Consider the following 11,307-nt stretch of genomic DNA (forward strand, 5'->3'; position numbering starts at 1 on the left):
CCTCTTTTATTTCATTGAGCAGTGGTGTGTAGTTCTCCTTCAAGAGGTCCTTCACATCCCTTGTAAGTTGGATTCCTAGGTTTTTTATTCTCTTTGAAGCAATTGTGAATGGGAGTTCACTCATGATTTGGCTCTCTGTTTGTCTATGATTGGTGTACATGAATGCTTGTGAATTTTGTCCGTTGATTTTGTATCCTGAGACTTTGCTGAAGTTGCTAATCAGCTTAAGGAGATTTTGGGCTGAGACGATGGGGTTTTCTAGATATAAAATCATGTCATCTGCAAACAGGGACAATTTGACTTTCTCTTTTCCTAATTGAATACCCTTTATTTCCTTCTCCTACCTGATTGCTCTGGCCAGAACTTACATCACTATGTTGAATAAGAGTGGTGAGAGAGGGCATCCCTGTCTTGTGCCAGTTTTCAAAGGGAATGAGCATGCTTTTAAATAAGAAATGCGGATGGACAGAAAAGTGGGCCAACAACAGTTAGACGCTATTCCTGAAGCACTTCCAATGAGAATAGGCTGGATCATAATCTAACCTTATAAAAAAATATATCTGCTGCAGACTATCATGCCCATCTGTAGACAGTTTTCACATAATACTGGCTTTAAAGGCCAGGACGATAAAATGGCTATACCAGCCCATTTCGTTCCTGGATTGCATACAGAAATAAGTGACTTACTGAAGAAATCTAAACTAAAATGAGAGGTAATTCTCACAGAACTGCAACATCTAGTAGGGCATGTTGAAGGGGTATTAGATAAAAAAAAGAATCCATCAGGTAAACAAACCACTGACTCTAGAATTAGTACAGTTGCAGGGAATTTGGCCTATCTTTAAAAAATCTTATTCCCAATTTTGCCTCCATTGATAAACATGCTTAGGGTTACTGGAAGCACAAGGGGCATTGGCAAAGAGATTGCCCGTTGCTAAATAAGGGGAAATTGGAACAACCTCCACATCCTTTTAACTACTCTTAATGTTGATAGGGTTCCAAGGAATTGCTCAGTAAGCTACTTCCAATAATTCCTTTAAATCAATGAGGAGAAACCAAACTTAAATGAAGAAATTTGTACTGTGACACCAGAACAACTCTTTCTGCTTTAGAGTCCACCATGATATATCAAGAACTTTCTCAAGATAATAAAAGTTATCTCAATGGCAGGAGTTTCAAATCAAGTTCAAAGGGTTCCTTTAACAGAATTCTCAACTGTCACCCTTGGCCCCTTTTCTGAGAATCATGCCTTCCTTTTATGTGATATTGCTCCTCTGAATCTCCTAGATAAAGATCTGTTTTCCTAAATAGGAGGCTCAATAAAATTATCCTCTGGAGAAATGACCCTAGGAATCTAAGATTTATCAGACAATAAAACATTGTGGGTTCTCCAGGCCCAAATTGACTATCCATAGAAACTATTAAGTTCCATAAATGTATAGACATACATCTTTCTGAAATTCCTGATACTCTATGGGCTTCTACTCTACAGATGTGGGAAAGATCAAATACATCGGATCCGTTAAAATTGTGATTGACCCTTTTAAATTGCTTTCTTTTCTTTTTCTTTTTTTCTTTTTTGAGACGAAGTCTCACTCTGTTGCCCAGGCTGGAATGCAGTGGTGTGATCTCAGCTCACTGCAACCTCCGCCTCCCGAGTTCAAGTGATTTTCCTGCCTCAGCCTTCTGGGTAGCTGGGATTACAGGTATACACCACCATGCCCAGCTAATTTTTGTACTTTTAGTAGAGATGGGGTTTCACCATATTGGCCAGGCTGGTCTCAAACTCCTGACCTCAGGTGATCTTCCCACCTTGGCCTCCCAAAGTGCTGGGATTAGAGGCGTGAGCCATCGCGGCTGGCCTAAACTGCTTTGTAAGTTACCCCAATACCCTCTGAAACCGGAAGCAATGCAGGGACTCACTTTAAGAGTAGAGGACCTAATAAAACAAGGAGTAATTATTTCATGTACTAGTCCTTGTGACCTTCTTATCTTACCTGTCAAGAAATCCCACAGACAGGGATGGAGATTTGTACAGGGCCTTAGAGCTACAAATAAAATTATATATCAAGATTCCCGGCCAGGTGCTATGGCTCACGCCTGTAATCCCAGCACTTTGGGAAGCCAAGGCAGGTGGATCACGAGGTCAGGAGATCGAGACCATCCTGGCTAACACAGTGAAACCCCGTCTCTACTAAAAATACAAAAAGAAAATTAGCTGGGCATGGTGGTGGGCACCTGTAGTCCCCAGCTACTCGGGAGGCTGAGGCAGGAGAATGGGATGAACCCAGGAGGCGGAGCTTGCATTGAGCCGAGATGGTGCCACTGCACTCCAGCCTGGGTGACGGAGTGAGACTGTTTCAAAAAAAAAAAAAAAAAGATTCCCAGGGATACCAAATCCAAACACTTTGTTGTCAAAGGAATCAACTGAATCTGAGTGGTTCACAGTAGTAGACTTACAATTTGTATATATATTTTAGCATTCCATTAGACAAAAAGAGTGTTAGTATTTGTTTGTTTTCACTTGGAAAAATCAACAACGTACTTTGACAGTAACACCTTAAAGATTAAAGGCTCCTTCATATTTCTCACAAATTTTCTATCAAGATTTGAACACTGCAGTTTCCCAGACATTCTACATTGATTCAATATGTAGGTAATTTGCTTCTTTGTTCTTCATATAAAGAGGATGTACAAATTGACCAAATATATATATCATAACAACCAGCTTATAAGGGCCATAAGGCCTCTTGAGATAAGCTTCAATTCTCACAAGAAGTGGCACATTATCTAGGTCATGACTTCTCTGCAAAAGTAATCTTTGTGTCTCCAGAAAAAATAAATATTATTCAAAATTATTCTAGACCTGTGACTAAAAGGCAACTCAGAGGATTCCTCAGACTTTCGTGATAGACCAGGTCACAACACTGGCTTCTCCACTCCATGAACTAACTAAAAATAGCAATCAGGACCCTTTTCTTTGGAAAGCAAAATAGTAGGAGGCCCTTACTGAACTAAAACAGGTTTTGCAAAATCCTCCTGTGTTATGACTCTCCAATTATTCTAAACCATTCACATTGTTTATTCATGAATGAAACAATCAGACTTTAGGGACCCTCACTCAAAAACTTGTAGGAAAAAATAGGCCCATAGACTAGCATGGTGTACAGTTATGTCTGGTTGCTACAGCATATCCAAATTGTTTAAAGGCAGTAGTTGCAGGTGCCAAATTATACAATCTTTCTCAGAACTTGTTCAAAGCAATAACATACCTACACCTTTCTCATGCTGTAGAAACCTTGCTAAATCCTGAATGTACCCAGCATTTCTCAGCCAGCGGGATAACATTTTATGTGATTCTCCTCCTATCACCTTCAAATCTGCATATTCTTTGCTGCAATTCTTTCTTTAAACTCTGCTACCATCTTACCTTTACCCAACAAAAGTGAGACGTGTAATTGTGTTAAACTGATTTCTCAAAATTTGATTCCAAGATTGGATTTACAAGAAATTCTATTCACCAATCCAGAACTGTTGCTCTATGCTGATGGTTCCTATGCCAAAAATTTTGAAGGAAAATACTAAGCTGGGCATGCTGTTAATATTCAACATGAACTATGATAAAAAGGAGATCTGCAATTTAATTCAGCCTAATCTGCAGAATTATTTGCCCCCACTTGAGATTGTAAAAGAGCAAAAGGTAAGATTGTAAATATCTAGACTGATGTCAGGTATGCTTTTGCAGTAGTCCGTGATTTTAGTATGTTGTAGAACCAGAGAGGATCCTTAACGTCAAATGATATGCCTGTAAAAATGGGTCTTAGGTTGCTAATCTCTGCATTATTGATGCCATCATAAGTAGCTATCATAAAAATTAAAACTCCTACTTATAAAAGAGACCCTGAATATCAGAGAAATTCTGTGGCTGATTTTCATGCTAAAGCTGCCACCAAAAAAACAAACAAACATAAAACAAAAAAAACTTCAAAACTGTCTCAACTAATAAACTATGCACCTTGAGTGAAATCCATCCAAAGGACATAAAAAAATTCAGAACTTACAAGAATGGTAAAAATATGTCTTAGAAACAGAAAAAAGATTGGATTAATACAGGATGTGAAATCCTTGAGAGGTTCTGGGGGCACCCAGATAGCCGTTTAGTACTTTCTGGATCCCCAAAGTTCCCATTCTTCTGAGCTTTTCATTCTTTTACTTACCATGGAGTTGATAAAATGATTCAAGCCCTGGTGAAATATTGGCGGGCAGACTTTTCAAAAGGAGCTTAGCAATGTTTACCATCCCCAGTCCTGGAAACTCTGCTGTGTCACTCAGCCAAAGAAAATGCCAAATCAGATTGGTTATTCAGCAGCACAGCACTGTCAGAAATTTGTCCCACATGTCCCCTGGGCATGATCCCCTAACTAGCCTTCCTACATTGCTGGTACATCCCCTTTTGGACCTCTCTCATTAGCAAAGGGCAGCACTCTGACTGTTTATTAGAGCTGAGGTGAACCTGGGATTAAGGTGCCATCTAGAACTGAAAAGGAGGCAATGACCTGGCAATAAAGAACCTCTAAGCAAATATATCCAGTAAAATCCTAAACAAGTCAGACAAGGAAGACTGGAATACATAACCAATCCTTCAGTGCAAAGACACAGACATACATCCACAAAAAGCAATAGCAAACAGGAAACCATGTTCTCCTCAAATGAACAAAACAAGGAACCAGTAACTTCCAATCAATAGAAAAAGAGGGAATCCTCCCTAACTCATTTTATGAGGCCAGCATTATCCTCATACCCAAGCCTGGCAGAGACACAAACAAAAAAGAGAATTTTAGATCAATATCCTTGATGAACGTCGATGCAAAAATCCTCAATGAAATACTGGCAAACCAAATCCAGCAACACATCAAAAAGCTTATCCACCAAGATCAAGTTGGCTTCATCCCTGAGATGCAAGTCTAGTTCAACATGCACAAATCAATAAATGTAATCCATCACACACATAGAACCAAAGACAAAAACCACGTGATTAGCTCAATGGATGCAGAAAAGGCCTTCAACAAAATTCAACAGTCCTTCATACTAAAAACTCTCAGTAAACTAGGTATTGGTGGGAAGTATCTGTCAAAATAAAAAGAGCTATTTGTGACAAACTCACAGCCAATATCATACTGAATGGGCAAAAACTGGAAGCATTCCCTTTGAAAACTGGCACAAGACAGGGATACCCTCTCTCACCACTCCTATTCAACATAGTGTTGGGAGTTCTGGCCAGGGCAATCAAGCAAGAGAAAGAAATAAAGGGCGTTCAATTAGGAAAAGAGGAAGTCAAATTGTCCCTGTTTGCAGATGACATGATTGTATATTTAGAAAACCCAGTCATCTCAGCCCAAAATCTCCTTAAGCTGATAAGCAAATTCAGCAAAGTCTCAGGATACAAAATCAATGTACAAAAATCACAAGCATTCTTATACACCAATAACAGACAAACAGAGAGCCAAATCATGAGTGAAGTCCCATTCACAATTGCTACAAAGAGAATGAAATACCTAGGAATCCAACTTACGAGGGATGTGAAGGACCTCTTCAAGGAGAACTACAAACCACTGCTCAATGAAATAAAAGAGGATACAAACAAATGGAAGAACATTCCTTGCTCATGGGTTGGAAGAATCAATATCGTGAAAATGGCCATACTGCCAAAGGTAATTTGTAGATTCAATGCCATCCCCATCAAGCTACCAATGACTTTCTTCACAGAACTGAAAAAAACTTTAAAGTTCATATGAAACCAAAAAAGAGCCACATTGTGAAGTCAATCCTAAGCCAAAAGAACAAAGCTGGAGGCATCACGCTACCTGACTTCAAACCATCCTACAAGGCTACAGCAACCAAAACAGCATGGTACTGTATTGAAACAGAGATATAGACCAATGGAACAGAACAGAGGCCTCAGAAATAACACCACACATCTACAACCATCTGATCTTTGACAAACCTGATGAAAACAAGCAATGGGGAAAGGATTCCCTATTTAATAAATGGTGCTGGGAAAACTGGCTAGCCATATGTAGAAAGCTGAAACTGGATACCTTCCTTACACCTTATATAAAAATTAATTCAAGATGGATTAAAGACTTACATGTTAGACCTAAAACCATAAAAACCCTAGAAGAAAACCTAAGCATTACCATTCAGGAAATAGGCATGGGCAAAGACTTCATGTCTAAAACACCAAAAGCAATGGCAATAAAAGCCAAAATTGACAAATGGGATCTCATTAAACTAAAGAGCTTCTGCACAACAAAAGAAACTACCATCAGAGTGAACAGGCAACCTACAGAATAGGAGAAAATTTTTGCAATCTACTCATCTGACAAAGGGCTAACATCCAGAATCTACAAAGAACTTAAACAAATTTACAAGAAAAAAACAAACAACCCCATCAAAAAGTGGGCAAAAGATATGAACATACACTTTTCAAAAGAAGACATTTATGCAGCCAACAGGCACCTGAAAAAATGCTCATCATAACTGGTCATAGAGAAATGCAAATCAAAATCACAATGAGACACCTTTCACACCATTTAGAATGGTGATCATTAAAAAGTTAGGAAACAACAGGTGCTGGAGAGGATGTGGAGAAATAGGAACACTTTTACACTGTCAGTGGCAGTGTAAACTAGTTCAACCATTGTGGAAGACAGTGTGGTGATTCCTCAAGGATCTACAACTAGAAATATCATTTGACCTAGCCATCCCATTACTGGGTATGTACCCAAAAGATTATAAATCATGCGACTATAAAGACACATGCACACGTATGTTTATTGCAGCACTATTGACAATAGCAAAGACTTGGAACCAACCCAAATGTCCATCAATAATAGACCGGATTGAGAAAATGTGGCACATATACACCATGGAGTACTATGCAGCCACAAAAAAGGATGAGTTCATGTCCTTTGTAGGGTCATGGATGAAGCTGGAAACCATAATTCTGAGCAAACCATTGTAAGGACAGAAAACCAAAACCGCATATTCTCACTCATAGGTGGGAATTGAACAATGAGAACACTTGGACACAGGGCAGGGAATATCACACACTGGGGCCTGTTGTCGGGTGGAGGGATAGGGGAAGGATAGCATTAGGAGAAATACCTAACATAAATGACGAGTTAATGGGTGCAGCAAACCAACATGGCACATGTATACATATGTAACAAACCTGCACATTGTGTACATGTACCCTAGAACTTAAAGTATAATAAAAAGAAACAAAAAGAAAAAAGAAAAACTCAAGTGGCAGCAATGGAAGCTGGAGGCACCACTCAGAACATTGGTGCCTTTCTTGTGTCTCTGCCTTTGGGGAAAAGATAACTTTTCTTGATACTCCAGGACATGCTACTTTCTCAGCAATGAGAGCAGAGGGGCTCAAGTCACTGACATTGTCATCTTGGTTGTAGCTGCAGATAATGGGGTGTAGAATCTATTCAGTATGCCAAGGATGCTCAAGTTCCTATTGTCCTTGCCGTAAATAAATGTGACAAAGCTGAGGCTGATCCTGAGGAAGTGAAAACAGAGCTACTGGCTTATGATGTGGTGTGTGAAGATTATGGAGGTGATGTTCAAACACTGCCTGTCTCTGCACTTGCAGGCGATAATCTGATGGCTTTGACAGAAGAACAACTGCAAAAAATGTTAGAATTGAAAGCAGAGCCCCACTGTTCCAGTGTAAGGAACAGTAGTAGAGTCACAAAGGAAGAGGTCCTGTTACTACAGCTATAATTCAAAGAGGAAGTTTAAGAGAAGATTCTGTTCTGGTTGCTGGAAAAAGTTGGGCAAAAGTACACTTAATGTTTAATGAAAATGGAAAAACAATCGGTAAGCCCTATCCCAGCATGGCAGAGGGAGTTATAGGCTGGAGAGACCTTCCTTCTGCAGGAGATGAAATTCTTGAAGTAGAATCTGAGCTAAGGGCACTTAGCTGGAGGGAGTATGAACAAGAACAGGAGAAAAGTCAAGAGGATCTGAAAATAATAGAAGAAAAGTCAAAGGAACACCAAGAAGCACATTAGAAAGCCCATGAGAAGTATGGCAATGTGCAGTGGAAGGAGATATCATTTCTAAAGTATTTAGAAATAAAAGAACAAACGTCCTTAAAGCCAAAAGAGAAAATGGAAAGAGATTCAAATGTACTTCCCAGTGATTATTAAAAGTGATATTGATGATCTGTTGAGGCCATTTTGAACATTATAGATACCTATGATGCATCACATGAGTGTGAACTAGAATTAGTACATTTTGGAGTGGGTGATATAAGTGCAAATGATGTTAACCTTGCCGAAAGATTTGATGGTGTTATATGTGGCTTTAACGTGACTACAGGCAATGTTATCCAACAGTCAACTGCAGAAAAGGAGTAAAACTTAAACTTCACAAAATAATTTACCGTCTTGTTGGAGATTTGCAAGAGGAAGTGAGCAGCAGATTACCCTGTGCTGTGGAAGAGCACCCAGTATTTGAAGCGTCTATACTAGCTACCTTCTTTATAACAGAAGGGAAGAAAAAATTCCTGTGGATTGCTGCAGAGTCCAAAAGGGACAGTTAGAAACAAAAATTTAAATTAGCCCGTAATGGACATGTAATTTGGAGGGGATCATTAACCTCACTGAAACACCATAAAGATGACATTTCAATTGTCAAAACTGGAATAGATTGTGGTATCAATTTAGATGAAGAAAATATAGAATTTAAGATGGGAAATAAAATTGTTTTTTATAAAGAAAAGCAAATTCAAGCCAAGACTTTTTGGGATCCAGGACTTTAAAATTACATTAAAAATGTAAATAACTAAAAAAAAAAGACAAAGAAGGGCATTACATAATAGTAAATAATTCAATTCAACAAGAAGAGTTAAATACCCTAAATATATATGCACCCAACACAGGAGCAACCAGATTCATTAGGCAAGTTCTCAGAGACCTAAAAAAAGGTGTAGATTCCCACATAATAATAGTGGGAGACTTCACCACTCCACTGAGAGCATTAGATAGATCACTGAGGCAGAAAATTAACAAAGATATTGAGGACCTGAACTCAACATTGGACCAAATGGACCTGATAGATCTCTACAGAACTTTCTACCCCAAAACAACAGAATATACATTCATTTCATCACCAGATGGCTTATACTCTAAAACTGACCACATAATTGGACATGAAGCAATCTTTCACAAATGAAAAAGAACCAAAACCATCCCAAACACACTCTTGGACAACAGTGCAATAAAAATAGAAGTTAAGACTAAGAAAATTGCTCAAAACCATGCAATTACATGGAAATTAATTTTGGATAAATAATTAAATCACTTTTGGGTAAATAATTAAATTAAAGCAAAAACAAGAAGTCCTTCTAAACAAGTGAGAACAAAGATACAACATACCAGTATCCCTGGGACACAGCTAAGGCAGTGTTAAAAGGGAATTTCATAGCACCAGGTGTCCACATCTAAAAGGCGGAAAAATCTTAAATTAATAATCTAACATCACAACTGAAAGAACCAAAGAAACAAAAACAAATCAACCCCAAATTCAGCAGAAAGCAAGAAATAACCAAAATCAGAGCTGAATTGAAGGAAATAGAGACATGAAAGACCATTCAAAAGATCAATGAATCCAGGAGTTGGTTTTTTGAAAAAGTTATGACAGACTGGCCACTAGCTAGATTGATAAAGAAGAAAAGAGAGAAGATCCAAATAAACAAAATTAGAAATGATGATGGGGATGTTACCACTGACCCCACAGAAATAAAAATAGATATCAGAAACTACGAAAAACACTATGTACACAAACTAGAAAACCTAGAAAAGAATAAATTCCTGGACACATACACCCTCCCAAGGTAGAACCAGGAATAGACAATATTCCTGAACAGACCAATAACAAGATCCAAAATTGGATCAGTAATAAATAGCCTGCCAACCAAAAAAGCCCAGCACCAGATGAATTCACAGCTGAATTTTTCCAGATGAACAAAGAACTGGTACCATTTCTACTGAAACTACTCCAAAAATTAAGGAGGAGGGAGTCCTCCCCAACTCATCCTATGAAGCATCATCCTGACACCCAAACCAGGCACAGACACAACAAAAAAAGAAAACCTCAGGCCAATAATATCCTTGATGAGTCTCTATACAAAAATCCCAAAAAAACAAAAAACAAAAACTCTTGCAAACCAAATCCAGCAGCACATCAAAAAGCTATTTCATCATGTTCAAATAGGCTTCATACCTGGGATGCAAGGTTGGTTCAATGTACGCAAATCAATAAATGTGATTAATCACATAAACAAAACTAAAGACAAAAGCCACATGCTCATCTCAATAGAGGTGGAAGAGGCTTTCAATAAAATTCAACACCCCTTCGTGTAAAAACTCAATAAACTAAGTGTGCAAGGAACATACTTCAAAATAATAAGAGCCATTTATGACAAATCCACAGCCAACATCATACTGAATGGTCAAAACCTGGAAGAATTCCTTTTGAATATTGGCACAGGAAAAGAATACTCTCTCTTACCACTCCTATTCAACATATCATTGGAAGTCCTGGCCAGATCAGTCAGGCAAGAGAAAGAAATAAAGGGCATCCAAATGGAAAGAGAGAAAGTCTAAATATCTCTGTTTGTAGATGACATGATTCGAAATCTAGGAAACCCCATAGTCTCAGACAGAAAACTCCTTCACCATGGTACTGGTATAAAAACAGTCACATAGACCAATGGAACAGAATATAGAGCCCAGAAAAAAGGCAGCAAACCTATGACTATCTGACCTTTGAAAAAGCTGACAAAAACAAGCAATGGGCCTCCTGAAACTATTCCAAAAATTTGAAATGAAGGGACTCCTCCTTAACTCATTCTATGAGGCCAGAATGATCCTGATATCAAAATCTGGCAGAGATACAACAAAAAAGAAAACTTCAGGCCAATATTCTTGATATACATTGATGCAAAAATCCTCAGCAAAATACTTGAAAACCAAATCCAGCAGCAGCACATCAAAAAGCTTACCCACCACAATCAAGCAGGCCCTGGGATGCTAGGTTGTTTCAACATATGCAAATCAATAAGTGTGATTAATCACATAAACAAAACTAAAGACAAACAACCACATGATTGTCACAATAGATGCAGAAAAGACTTGATAAAATTCAACATTCCTTCATGTAAAGAACCCCCAATAAACTAGGTATTGAAGGAACATACCTCAAAATGATGAGAGCCATCTATGACAAATC

The 11,307-nt window shown here is 38.3% G+C and overlaps 1 pseudogene; it reads left to right on the plus strand.

Annotated features, from left to right (window-relative positions):
• Positions 1 to 455: 455 nt before the first annotated feature.
• LOC134734856 (translation initiation factor IF-2, mitochondrial-like) lies at positions 456 to 8,836 on the plus strand (annotated as a pseudogene).
• Positions 8,837 to 11,307: the final 2,471 nt, after the last annotated feature.

The sequence above is a fragment of the Symphalangus syndactylus genome, chromosome 12, assembly GCF_028878055.3.
Source record: "Symphalangus syndactylus isolate Jambi chromosome 12, NHGRI_mSymSyn1-v2.1_pri, whole genome shotgun sequence".
In the NCBI taxonomy this organism is placed as follows: Eukaryota; Metazoa; Chordata; class Mammalia; order Primates; family Hylobatidae; genus Symphalangus; species Symphalangus syndactylus.